Here is a 12,500-nt window from a genome sequence, read left to right as displayed (position 1 = left end):
GAGATCAGAGTCAGCAGGAGAATTTGAAATAAGTCAAATCTCATTTGTAAATAGCATTTTAGAAATCATGGTTGGGGTTTTCTGAGTGTGTGCGTATTTCACTCTGATAACAACAAAGAAATGAGTGCAATGAAACTGCTACTGGACAGAATACTGGCAGCTATCTTGTGGTCTTGGGGCTTCCAGGATTGGCAACCAGAAGACAGCCCCCTGTCTGGACTGCCTCAGAGTCAAGGGGCCCCTGGTCCATAGCTCCATTCCTTCCTGTGGATAACTTTGCAATTTGAAGGGTTTGTCAGAATCAGAACTTAAAAACAATTTTCAAAATATTGAAACCTTCCCAGACTGAAATTATCTTTCTCTTCCATGCATGAAATGTCTGTAAAGAATGTCAGTTAGTGTAAAAAATAATGGTCCTTTGGCTTGATGGAGACATAGATGCCTCTTTGCCTGGCTGAATACCTGCTCTCTGGGCTCTGTAAAACCAGGCGCTTGCTTTCTCAGCTGTCAGAATTCCAACTTTGATGCCTCCTGTAGTGTCAAAGATTGTGTCTAATACTCACTCCACTGTCCCTGTCCCTGTCACACATAGTGATCTACCTGTACATATATCAGGCTTTCCTTAAACCACTACATTTAAAAAATGTCTTTATTTACCTTCCCTCCTGCAGCATCTCTACTTTTTTACCTAGATCTTGCAAGTCAAAGCTTATGACTTGTACAGTAACTAGGGCAGAGCAAGTTGTGCACTAGCCCCACAGAGTGCTGCACCCCTGCTCTCCAGCATTTGGAAGTGATCCCATCTCTAGCTCCCCAGTGTTTAGTAAAATCCCTCACTCCACCTTCTCCTGCTCTTTGCCACTCAACAGCATCTCTGTTGAGGGCACTAAAATTGCTAGTTATGATTCTACATGTCAAGTGACAAATCATGCTGACCAAAACTCCTTTCCCAGAAATAGGCTTAATTAATGGCAGTGTAATAATAATAATAATAATAATTATTATTATTATTAATCCCAATAATAATACATTTCTATTCATGCCTATAGGAGCACCTGACACAGCAGCTCAGTCTCAATGACCTATTCTGTCTTAACCCCCACCAGTGTAGTTTATGAGTATCTTTCAGTCATTGGTAGAATTTCTTGAAGGCCCACCTGTGTGGTATCACAGGCATATCTCCATGTTGTATGTAGGAAACAAGGGGGAGGCAAGATAAATTAATAGTAAAATTTTCTAAACCACCTAAACAACTTTAGCATTTCAATCATTTTAACTATTTGGGAAAATGTTACTTCTAGGGTCCTAACCCTTTTGAAAATAGTACTTTAGCTTCTAAATCACTTGTGTGCCTCTAGTCCTACAAGGAAGAAAGTGTCAGAACAGAGCGATGTGAATGAGGAGCTGTTGAACCACAAGCCAGTGTCACATCTAGTAGGTTTTCTGTTCTGTCTATTCATTGTCATCCGCCTGGCTAGTAAAACAGCAATCATAGAAAATTAGGGTTGTCAGGAAGCTCAGGAGGCCATCTAATCCAACCTCCTGCTCAAAACAGGACCATCCCCAACCAGGGCTTTGTCGAGCTGGGCCTTAAAAACCTCCAAGGATGGAGACTCCACCACCTCTCTAGATAACCCATTCCAGTGCTTCACCACCCCACTTAGGGAGAGAGTTTTTCCTAATATCCAACCTAAACTTCTCTTGCTGCAACTTGATTGCTCCTTGCCAAATGGTGTGAAGTAGATTTCTGTTTTAAGGGACTTGGCAGCAATCACCATATATTGCTTTTATGGCAATTCAGCAGCCATCCAGTGATGTTTTCGCTTACTCCTAACTTGGACTGAGATCAAACCAACAAGCTGGAGCTGAAATCCTGCCCACCTATTGACTCGAATTGGCCATCCAGTCTCCCTTGCTCATTCTTTGTTATGCTTTAAATGACTGGATTCATTGTAATTTTTCCTGTGAATGAAATCAGGTAGTTCCAATGAGGCTTGAGAGAATGGCCATCAGTTAATAGTCCAACAAAGCACTTCTCTCTTTCTTTGCATTTGCAGTTGCAGTTAATGGATATCTTGTCAGAAAGGTTTCTACTGTAATAAGAAAGCATTCTACCTAACCTGTTGTGATCCCCCTTTGCAAAAGTCTCATTACTGTGCCAGCAATAATAGTGTCTAATTAAGCAGAATAAACAGAGATGGAGCATAATGGTTAGTGGATAGAGAAGTTATTTGTCAGATGGAGGCAATAAATTACTCAGAGTCCTACATCCCAGTATACTATGAAGGAGGTAGTGAAAGAGTCGACGCCGGAAACTAGTTTTTCTTTTTGACAAATCGACCAGCTCTGGATTTTTTTTTTTTGCTTCACTAGAGCTTTTTCTTTCTTTTAATGAACACACTAAAGCCAGCGAAGTATAATGGAGTGATCAACTGGTCGTTCTAATGGGCTAAATAGTGCATCGCTATGCAGCCAGAGAGCAAGAATGGGCCATAGAACTCCTCTCTACCTGGCTCTGTGCCCTAGTAGGCTTAGCTTCTCTTCTACATGCTTTAGCTCTTGAATTATTGCCGGGCTATTACCCCTTCCCTGGAATGGAACGCCACAAACAGCTACCCATGTATAGCACAGTGGGAGAAAGATGCAAGAATGTCATTAAGGTCACTCTGAGAGTCCCATGCTGTGGATAAAGAACAATTCCTGACAAAATGAGGTGGTTGGAGCAGTTCAGAGATAAAAACCTGCCTGTCATTCTGTTGCATGAACCTATATTCCAATTTTATCAGCTGAATGCGATTCTCTTTTATCCGGTTTGCTGTTTGAAGGGATTTGGAGCAGAATAGATAATCCTAACTTTGAACATAAATCACTGGGCTGTGTGGCTGATAGATGCTTTGCACTTTCTTATGATAATGCCTGATTGGAGGCTGGGAGGGAAAATGCCAGTAGCTTATCTCTATAAAGCAGCATTCGGAGGGTGTGCAACTGGGCTCAGGATTGGGGGGGGGAGGGGGAGGAATGAGGTGGGGCCTTCCCTTATTTATTTATTTATGTATTTATTTATTTCTTTTAAAGCTGAACTCGAGCGGAAATGCTCTGGAACGTCTCAGGGAATGTAGGGTCACAGGGACTGGCGATGTCGAGCAAAAGGCACTGTTATCAAGACAAGAGCAGATGTGACCCATGAGAGCTCCTGAATAATTGAGTCTATTCACTCTCAAGCCAGTGCATAGTGAATTGTTTTAAACTTTAAATGGTTTAGCAGAGTCTCAGCTATAATCTTTAATTTAGAGTCAGTGATGTATCAGGGTTGGGGAAGGGCTTCCTGGAAAGACAGCCCAAGATGGACAGGCCAGGGAAGACGTGCTACTGAAAACCATGAGATCTTTTGCTTTGCTAAAACCAGTGTTTTTTAAAAACATTATGGGTGCTTTTTCGTCACCCACAATATAGGTGACAGAGCATGGAAAATGTAGTACTGTCCTTCGTAGAGGTGAGGCAATGGATTCAATTTTCAAAAATGTCCATGTGACTTAGAAGGAGAGCTGGCATGAACTGTTGTTTCATCCTGTTAAAAATGTTATACATATTAAAGTTTTTTTTCACATCCAAAACCAGGACAAGCTGAACTCGTGAAATTTTTCACAAAATGAAAATCCAAAAAAGTTTCCATTTGGTTCAATTGAAATGCTTCATTTTGAATTTCACTGGTATTTTTAAAATCTTCTCTTACTGGAAGTAACTTAAGTTTCTAAGGGAAAAGTCATTTTGAACCAGGAAATTGGAATATTTTTTATTTGAAAATTTCAAAAAAAATTCCAAAATGTTTTGAGTACAAAATTAGTCAAATATGATACTTCCCCAGGAAATGTAAGGGTTTAAATGAATCAGTATTTTCTGATTTTCAAAAGCAAGTTAGGCTCTTAGATACAAATGTCACACTGAAGTCAATAGGGTCCAGGCTCCAAAGTGTCCTAGTCATCTTTGAAAATGAGACTTAGGCTCATATTCACTTCCATGCTTTGAAAAACTTCCCTGTTTTGTTATTTATCTTTTTCCACAGCTGTATCATTATTACTATGGTAGCACTTAATAGCACTATTGCAGCACTCTGCACTCACCTACTAAGAGATGTTTGCCCCTAAAGGCTTACAGAGAAAAAAGGAGAAGGCAAGTCTTGTCTTTGGAACAAGACTTGCTGTGGAACATCTAGCTTTTCAATAATGTGGAATCAGATTTTTACCTGGGTCTTGCAGGGGTGAACAAGGAGTGAGGATAGGCATGGGAAGCCATCCTTCACCCAAAGGGGGGCCAGCTGCAACTGCCAATATCTGAGCATGAGCTGCACAAGACTAGTGTTGCTGGCACCTCTAGCTCCCTCTGAAGGGGTGAGCTCCATACCCGTGGGCTGAGCTGGCTAATTGTATGGTGCTAACTCTTGAAGAGAAGGTGTCTTGGGCACATTCCCCCACCTTTCATTACTTAAGCAAGAAAGTGGAGAGAGTACAAAGTTTCCTGCTGGGAGCAAATCTGACCATGGTGATGACTCCCCCCTGAGATAAAAGCTGACATTGCTCATATTGATCATGAAGGACCAGGTCAGACAGTTCCCCAAAACATATGAAGGTCTTGAGACTAACTGATGGTGCCTGCTCAACAAGATCCCATCTGAGCAAGCCCTGGCTCCTTTCCTGCATTGGGCCACCTCCTGTAAAAGGAAGCATTTTACCCTGGGTGATATGTCACTTTTGTTGTCACATTTTGTAATTGTGCTGGTGCTTAGGAGATGCCATGACTTAAGAAGGTGCCAAATACAGTGACCCTTACTGTATCCAAACAGGAATCTGACTGTATTTTGCACTCCTGCCATATATCATGCTAGTGATTTGTAAGGGTGGATCTCATTTTGGGGGCAGGGCTCAATACTGCACCATCAATGTTTTAATTGCCAATTTAACCCCTGTTAAATAGCTTTGCTGAACTAGATCCTGAGGCCCTTATCCTACTTGGACAGAATCTAGAGTCTATGTGTAATCCCAATACTGACAACTGGCTCCATGAACATGCAGGTTCCCACTGGATAGGACACATTGTAAGATCAGAGCCAAATTGAAGAACAGGGTAAGAGAAAAAAAAGTGTTGTTACCCCTGCTTTACAGATGGGAAGGGATTGTACCAATTACTGAATAGTATTCTTTGAAGGTTTTGTCATAAAAAATAGTTCTGTCAAAGCTTTCCGGAAATGTTTTGACCATCCTTCTGATAGTTCCTTTCAGGTTTGAGGGGTGACAGAAGTCCAAAATGAACAACAAAATACCACTTTGAAAAGACTAAACTCAATTAACTTCCCCCATCTGTCCAATTAATCTCATTTGCTCAGATGCAGGTAAAAAATTAGCTTTTCTTTTCAATTTTCACCTTGCACATACTGCATAGATACCCCATAATCTGGTAAGTGTGGTTAACATCAACCAGAAAGGAAGATACAGAATAAAGTAGGATAAATCAAACTTGCCTGTTTGGGGGTTTAGGCAGGGAAGTGGTGCTTGGACGGAGGTAAGGAATCGGAGGGGGTCAAGTTTTGGGGTGGTGTTTGGGAAATGCTGTCTGTGGGTTGCTTGTCTGTTTGTTGTAAGCCATTCTGAGCCTATTGGATGGGGTGGGAAATTAATCTAATGAATAAACAAGTACATGTTTGATAATCAACATTTTTTACTTCTATAATCAGCTAAAACAATCAATACTTTGCATATACGAGAGAAACTATGTTGGGCCCCAACAGATCAACCATGGTTTTCCTCAGTCAGAGGAAATTAAATTTCTCTTCTGCAAGTTTTCCACTGGTTTAGCAGCTTTATAGAAATCCAGTTTTTAAGCTGTTTGAAGCTGCAAGCACAGCAGAATGCCACATTTGAAACCGAGGGTTTACATTTCTGGACAGCTCAGGAGGTAAGTCAAAACAAATTTCAGGATGTTCCTCTAAAGAGCTGTTTCCACTTAAGTAAATCACAGTGGGAGGTTTTTTTTAAAGAACTGTATTATCTTCCTCACATTTTAAACATTTAAACAGAACCATTTGAAAGACAAGTTTGTGAGTTTCCATTGCCGTGTACATGTAATGAATGCCGTCTGAGTTGTTCTCTAGCTGCTTCTGTTGCTGCGCTGATCTCTTTGGAGCAGTTGGCAAAGTTGATACATTTCCTTTATTTTTTCACGACTATCCACCTCCCCCACCCCACCCCAGGCTGCCACTCGGATCTCCTTTCTCCCCCTGCCTCCCCTAAATAAAGCAGGATTGTTAAAGATATTCTGCTGTTACCAATGAGGAGAGCTGATAAAATGGTAATCATTACAAAATATCCAAAAGAAAATAGTTTGAAATGGGAAAAGGGGGGGCGGGGGAGAACATGCAGATAAATCAGAGCATTTTGAGTATGATCTGAAGAGAATCAAGAGCGTAGTCTAATAGTTATACTGGCAGGTCAAAGGTCTCCCTAAGTCTAGTGGACCATTATGGTAATATGCGTAAAGCATGACAGCTTCTATAGCCAACAGTACACGAGGGAGTGATGTGGCTAGTATCACGTCTGGCCATCTTTGATTGGCCAAATACCCATTTACATCAGAGTCAATTGGGACTAACCTTCAGCACAAGTCCAGAGCAAAGCTTAATTCACCCTTGGACTGGAGCTGTGCCCTCTTGATTAGGTGTTTGTGTAGTTGCACTCAAAAAATACAGAAATTGGGGAAGAAGGTAGGTATGGCACTTTCTATTCCAATGTCTTTCACTGTGTGACCCAATGAGGTTTCTAAAGCATCTTGAAATCCTTGGTTGAAAAGTATGAAGTGTAGTGATCACCAGTTTCAATAAAAAAACAGTCAGGCATGAATGAGAAAAACAAAACAACAGCCCTTATTGTGGAGCAGTAGGCAAGCCTCTGCAGACTTTATGTCTCTCTCTGCCCAGGCTATCACCCACATGAAGGACTGTCTTCCAATTCCTCACTCTTCAAAATTAGGGAGTGCCTCTAAATCATAAATGATCTGGATTTGGGTGTCAGAAGCAGACTGGATAAATTCGTGGATGACATCCAATTATGGGGAAATATGGTCACTCTAAAGGATAGGCTGGCAATTCAGGCTGACCTGGACAGGCTCGCAAGGTGGGCAGATAAAAACTGGATGACATTCAACACAGAGAAATGCAAGGTGCTCCACCTTGAGAGAAAAGCCCCACATCATACTTATGGGTTCACTAGCATCATGACCGAAAGAGACTGGGGGTCATGACTCACCACAAGATGAACATGAGCAACCAACGCAATGCCGCAGCTGGCAAAGCAAATAAAACTCTGGCTTGCATCTAACGATGCATTTCAAGCAAGACCCAAGAAGTCATCCTCCCGTTTTATTCAGCCTTATAAGTACATAAGGGGTGTGCATCAAGAACTGGGGGAATGTCTGTTCACCAGGGCACCCCAAGGGAAGACAAGGTCTAACGGTCACAAACTGCTGGAAGACCATTTTAGACTGGACATAAGGAAAAACTTATTTACCGTCCAAGTCTCCAGAGTCTGGAATAGAGTCTCCCCAGAAGTGCAAGCACCTACTCTGGATACCTTTAAGAAACGCTTGGATGCTTATTTCGCTGGGGTGATCTGACCCCAGCTGACTTCCTGCCCCAACCCAATGATCTTGGAAGGTCCCTTCCAACCCTAATGTCTATGTAATCTATGACATTTATAAATTATAACTTTTATCACTACATAAAGTATTGTGTTTCTTGCTGTAATATCCCTCTAATTAATTGTTCAGGACTCTGTTGTTAGTTCTGCCACATGCCCACATGTAAAGAAACAAATCCCTTTGTGTGTCCCTGCACACACTATTAGCACTGCTGGAGTCTATGATGGGGATGAAGAGGTGATGCTACTATATTGCTATTGTTTCTCTGGCATTGATAGGTGAGGTGACATCTTGGCTCCAGGACCAGCCTAGTGTATCAGAGCTTGAGTAGTTGGAAATAATCTTTGTCGCTGAAAGATTTGGTCCCATCTTCTCCCAACTGGGAGCAAGAAGGAAGCAGGAATCAAACTGTGTCTTAGAGTCACAGCCTTGTTCCTACCAAGTTCCTGGATAAACCTTGTTGAAAATTGGCATTGGCATTCCACAGCATTTGAATACTGTATTTTGTGTCAAATCAAAATGAACAACTGAAAATCCTTGCTAAATGAAATTTCTGAAAATAATTATTTCAGGAAGAGTTATTGAGCTACCCTGTGGGCAGTGATAGCTGTGCTGTCTGGAAAAGGACACTAATCTTTTTGAATCATGGTTAGGGGGGTGATTTCTAAGGGATCTAGGCCCAAATACATTGAGACCCTTAAAGGCCCTTTATGTGTTACTGTCATTGGTGATATCAGTGCAGTTCTGGGAGCACAGACCCCACTCACAACTTCATAATATTGCTTAGTATTCTGGTAGTGAGTATACAGCTATTGCTTGTGTGGAAAGGTAACTTCAGAACAAGATTTGTTCTAGTCTTAATTTCTTTTCATGTAACTCAGTGGCTCAAATGAGGAGGATCCAGCTTTCCATTCACCTTTGATTAGTGTTCTGGGGACCATAATGTAAAAAGCACTGGGGGGTGGAGTTATCTCACCTGACCTCCTGCGTTACACACCCAGGATTTTGCCCATGGTTCCAGCACAGAATTCATAACTTATGGCTGAACTAAACCATGTTTTTTTTAAAAGACACCCATGTCCACTGAACGGCTTTTAATGAAGGATTATTAACAACATCCCATGGCCCTTTTCCAATGATTGAGTCACCTCACTGTTAAATAGTTTCTTGTCTATTTGCATGTACAGCCCCACCCCACACATATGTACTATGATGGATTATGTCCTGTTAGACTGTGACAGTTTCAAGGGAGGTCAAGTTTTGGTCCTAACAGATCATTTATTTTCTAATGCCCTTCTCATCACCTGCAGAATTCCCAATTATTTCCACACAGGTATTGAAGTTGAAAAAGAAACGACACACAAATGAACTAAGGAATGAATGGTGAGGGATCAAGTCACTTTTCTAGTTTATATGTTTATACTGAGGAGACGGGACTTCTTGGCACAAGGACATATATACCAGGTGCCTAAATGCCATTAAGCCTGATCAAGTGAGAGTCTGGAAAAGCTGAACTAATTGAGATATTTTATGGATTTTTATCTTGTGTTTGCTTACCAGCCTGGCTAAATAGAGGGCTTCTGATACCAAATATGAAACTTGATTAAAAAAAGACATTGCCACCTAGGTTTACCCAGGTTCCTGATGGCATGATATACAAGTATGATCATATTACTAAAGGAGAATTATCCCAGATTAGAGCAAAAATGATTGTGGAGTTTGCCCTTTCTTGGTGACATGTGGCCTCACACTCAAATGTCCAGGCCCTCCCATCGACAGGACAGCTGCTCTTAGTCACCCTCACACTGGCTGGCATCCAGGGAATGGCCTGCTGGTATGTACTAGGAGGCACCTGCTGCAAATCCCACTGAAACAGCAGGGAAGGGAACAACTAATATGGACCCTCCTAATCCTAGGTGCTGCCTTGCCTATTCCTAATGATATAACGTTACTGGAAACTAAAACAAAATGTCCCCGGAGACAGGTTTTGCTGAGGAGTCCCTGCAAGCTGATATGGCTACATAGTCACATCCCTTTCACCTGTGGAGATGACCATAGATAACAGAAAGTGAATGTGATTGTCAGCCACTGAGCTCTGATTCTGAACTTTCTTTTGAAGGACGAGGCTTCTGGCTGGCCCTCTGATAGATCCCAGCAATTATGGTGATTTGGAATAGCCTAATACTAATACAGATGAATCCAAAGGTCTGCCTGCAACTGTAGGCTGTTGACATGGGCAGTGCCTGACAAACCACGGTGACAGGTGCAGACTAGGGACCCAGGACAAGCCCGAGTAATGAATACTGTGTGCTTAAGCTGTATACAATCAATAATCAATAAGCTTGTATTCAAGTCACAAGCAGTAGCCTGGAAAGTAGAATGGGAATTTCTTTATTAAAACCATTAACATTAGATGAATAACTGCTTTGTAGAAAGTGCTTAACAGCAGCTAAAAATAACAACAAATGTTATAAGAATTAAGTTGTATACAATCAGCTAGAATTCTCTTGAAATAATCATGCGACTACGTTAACCTGTTGTCAGCCTTGACCACCTGCAAGGGACTTAAGCAGCAAAAGTGTGGTTAAAGCAGGCCCCAGAGCCTGTTTCAGAGTAAACCTTTGCAGACCTTCAAACTGACCTAATCAGCAAAGTAAAATAAACAGAACATGGCAAGTAGCATTCCCAGATGGTGAGAGAGGGGTAAGAAGTCCTCTCTCCCAGAACTGTACTTTTCACAAGGACCTAGACCCTAGCTAATTGGCATCTTCTAAGTTCACGGAAAAAACTGGTTCAGTCCAGTTTCCAGAGTCTCAGTGAAACAGAAATATGAACAATACCAATCTGAATATTTATTTAAATAAGTAGTGTATAAATATTGGGTGTGAACATGGGGAATTTGGGGAAGATTTCAGCAAATGTAATACAACTGGCTTATGGCCTGCAGTCACTTTTCTCCTCCCTCCTACATCTCCCACATACAGGTGAGAATCTGGACTGTGCTGTTGCAGGTATCTAGATAGGCATAGAGATGAGCGCTCATTCTTCTGCTTTGGGGTGTAATCAACAGAAAGTTGGGTTATAGACCTGTCTCTTGCCTCTTTTTTTGACTTGGGACAGTAGCAGCAGCAGGCAGGTTCCCCTTCCCTGTGCCTGTTCCTTGGCTTGTGGGGAACACATGGAAGGATAGGGCCAGGAAGGGGAACATACCCATCACTTCTGGTGCCCCTGGCTGAACTTGGCTCTCTGTGCAACAGCTTCCTGCAGCCTTGGCTAGAGTGGGGCAGGAGTGGCCCTAGGGCTCCCCTTGCCCCCAGGTCAGCTTAGGGCAGTGGCAGTGGCAGGCAGGGCTCTCCATCCTGCACCCAGAGGCATAAGGAAAGAAGGGGAGGGGGGGAACAAGAGGAGAAGGTGCTGCTAATCATGGACTGGAAGGGAAGGGGTGCCAAGTGTAGGGACCAAGGGGATGCTTACCTGCTTCAGGGACTTAAAGTCTCCAACTGCTGCTCCCGTCTGGTCTGGACTCCCATGGCATTTGCTGTTTTTCACACACTGGAGAGGACCCAGTCATCTAGGGCTATAGGGAACCAATGCTGCTGAACTATACTGTGGGAAGAGGGGGGTGACCATGACACTGCACCCCACTCTGGGTCCAAAGGAAAGGAATAAAGCAGCCGGGGGGGAGTGGCAGGCCTTGGTGTTCTCCCCTAGAGTATTCATCAACACCCAGTGAACTTCCCTGCCTTTCAGAAGAATGACACACTCCAAGAGAAACATTTTGCATAGTAGCTATTGTACATGTGTATGTGTCTGGCCCCAGTGAGGGAAGGAACTGTGGGACCTTGTGGCAGGGCACTGTTTGTGCCTGCCACTTTAAGGACTGAAGCCAAGCAGCCAGCAGGTGCCTGATTAAGGCAGCCATTTTTGATTCAGAGCTGCCTATATAAGCACGGCATTTTGCTACTGATAGGGAGGCAGCAACATCACCTGGCTGCAAAGCTGCTGGAACATCTTGGAGGTAAGGGAGGAGCTGTAGGGGATGGTCAGGAGGCTCTTGGTCCAGGGCATGACCTAAAACTGCAGCCTTCTGGGAGTGGGTGGCCAGGTGGGGCTGGCAGTGGTGCAGGAGCCCCCAGAATTAGAATCTGGTTAACTGCCAGGCCAGTTAACACCCCGGTGAAAGGCAGGTCAGGGCACCCTAACCCCTAGCCCCCACAACTGGGTGGGTCACCTGCTAATAGGGCCAGAAGGCAGACCCTAGAGATAGGGTGGGGCTAGAGATTTCATAGACATTAGGGCTGGAAGGAACCTCGGAAGATCATCGAGTCCAGCCCCCCGCCCAAAGGGCAGGAAGTCAGGTGGGGTCATAGGATCCCAGCAAGATAAGCATTGTTTCGTCTTGAAGGTGTTCAATGAACGTGTTTGAACCACCTCCGGTGGCAGGCTGTTCCAGACCTTGGGGGCTTGGACAGTAAAGAAATTCTTCCTTATGTCCAGCCTGAAACGGTCTTGTAGTAGTTTATGACCATTCGACCTCGTCATCCCTTGGGGCGCTCTGGTGAACAAACGTTCCCCCAGATACTGGTGGTCACCCCTGATAAACTTGTAGGTGGCCATCAGATCACCCCTGAGCCTGCGCTTTTCCAGGCTAAAGAGCCCCAGGGCTCTCAGCCTGTCATCGTAGGGTCTGCATTAATGACCTCTGATCATGCAATGAGATCAAGAGGGCGCCCCTGAGGGTCACTTTTCACTGCCTTTTATCTGTCCTTGGCAGACTTTGGTGACTCCCCAGTTTTCAGGTTTGCCCAATCCAG

The sequence above is a fragment of the Alligator sinensis genome, unplaced genomic scaffold (genome assembly GCF_000455745.1).
Source record: "Alligator sinensis unplaced genomic scaffold, ASM45574v1 scaffold584_1, whole genome shotgun sequence".
Taxonomy (NCBI): Eukaryota; Metazoa; Chordata; order Crocodylia; family Alligatoridae; genus Alligator; species Alligator sinensis.
This window is presented reverse-complemented; position numbering follows the sequence as displayed.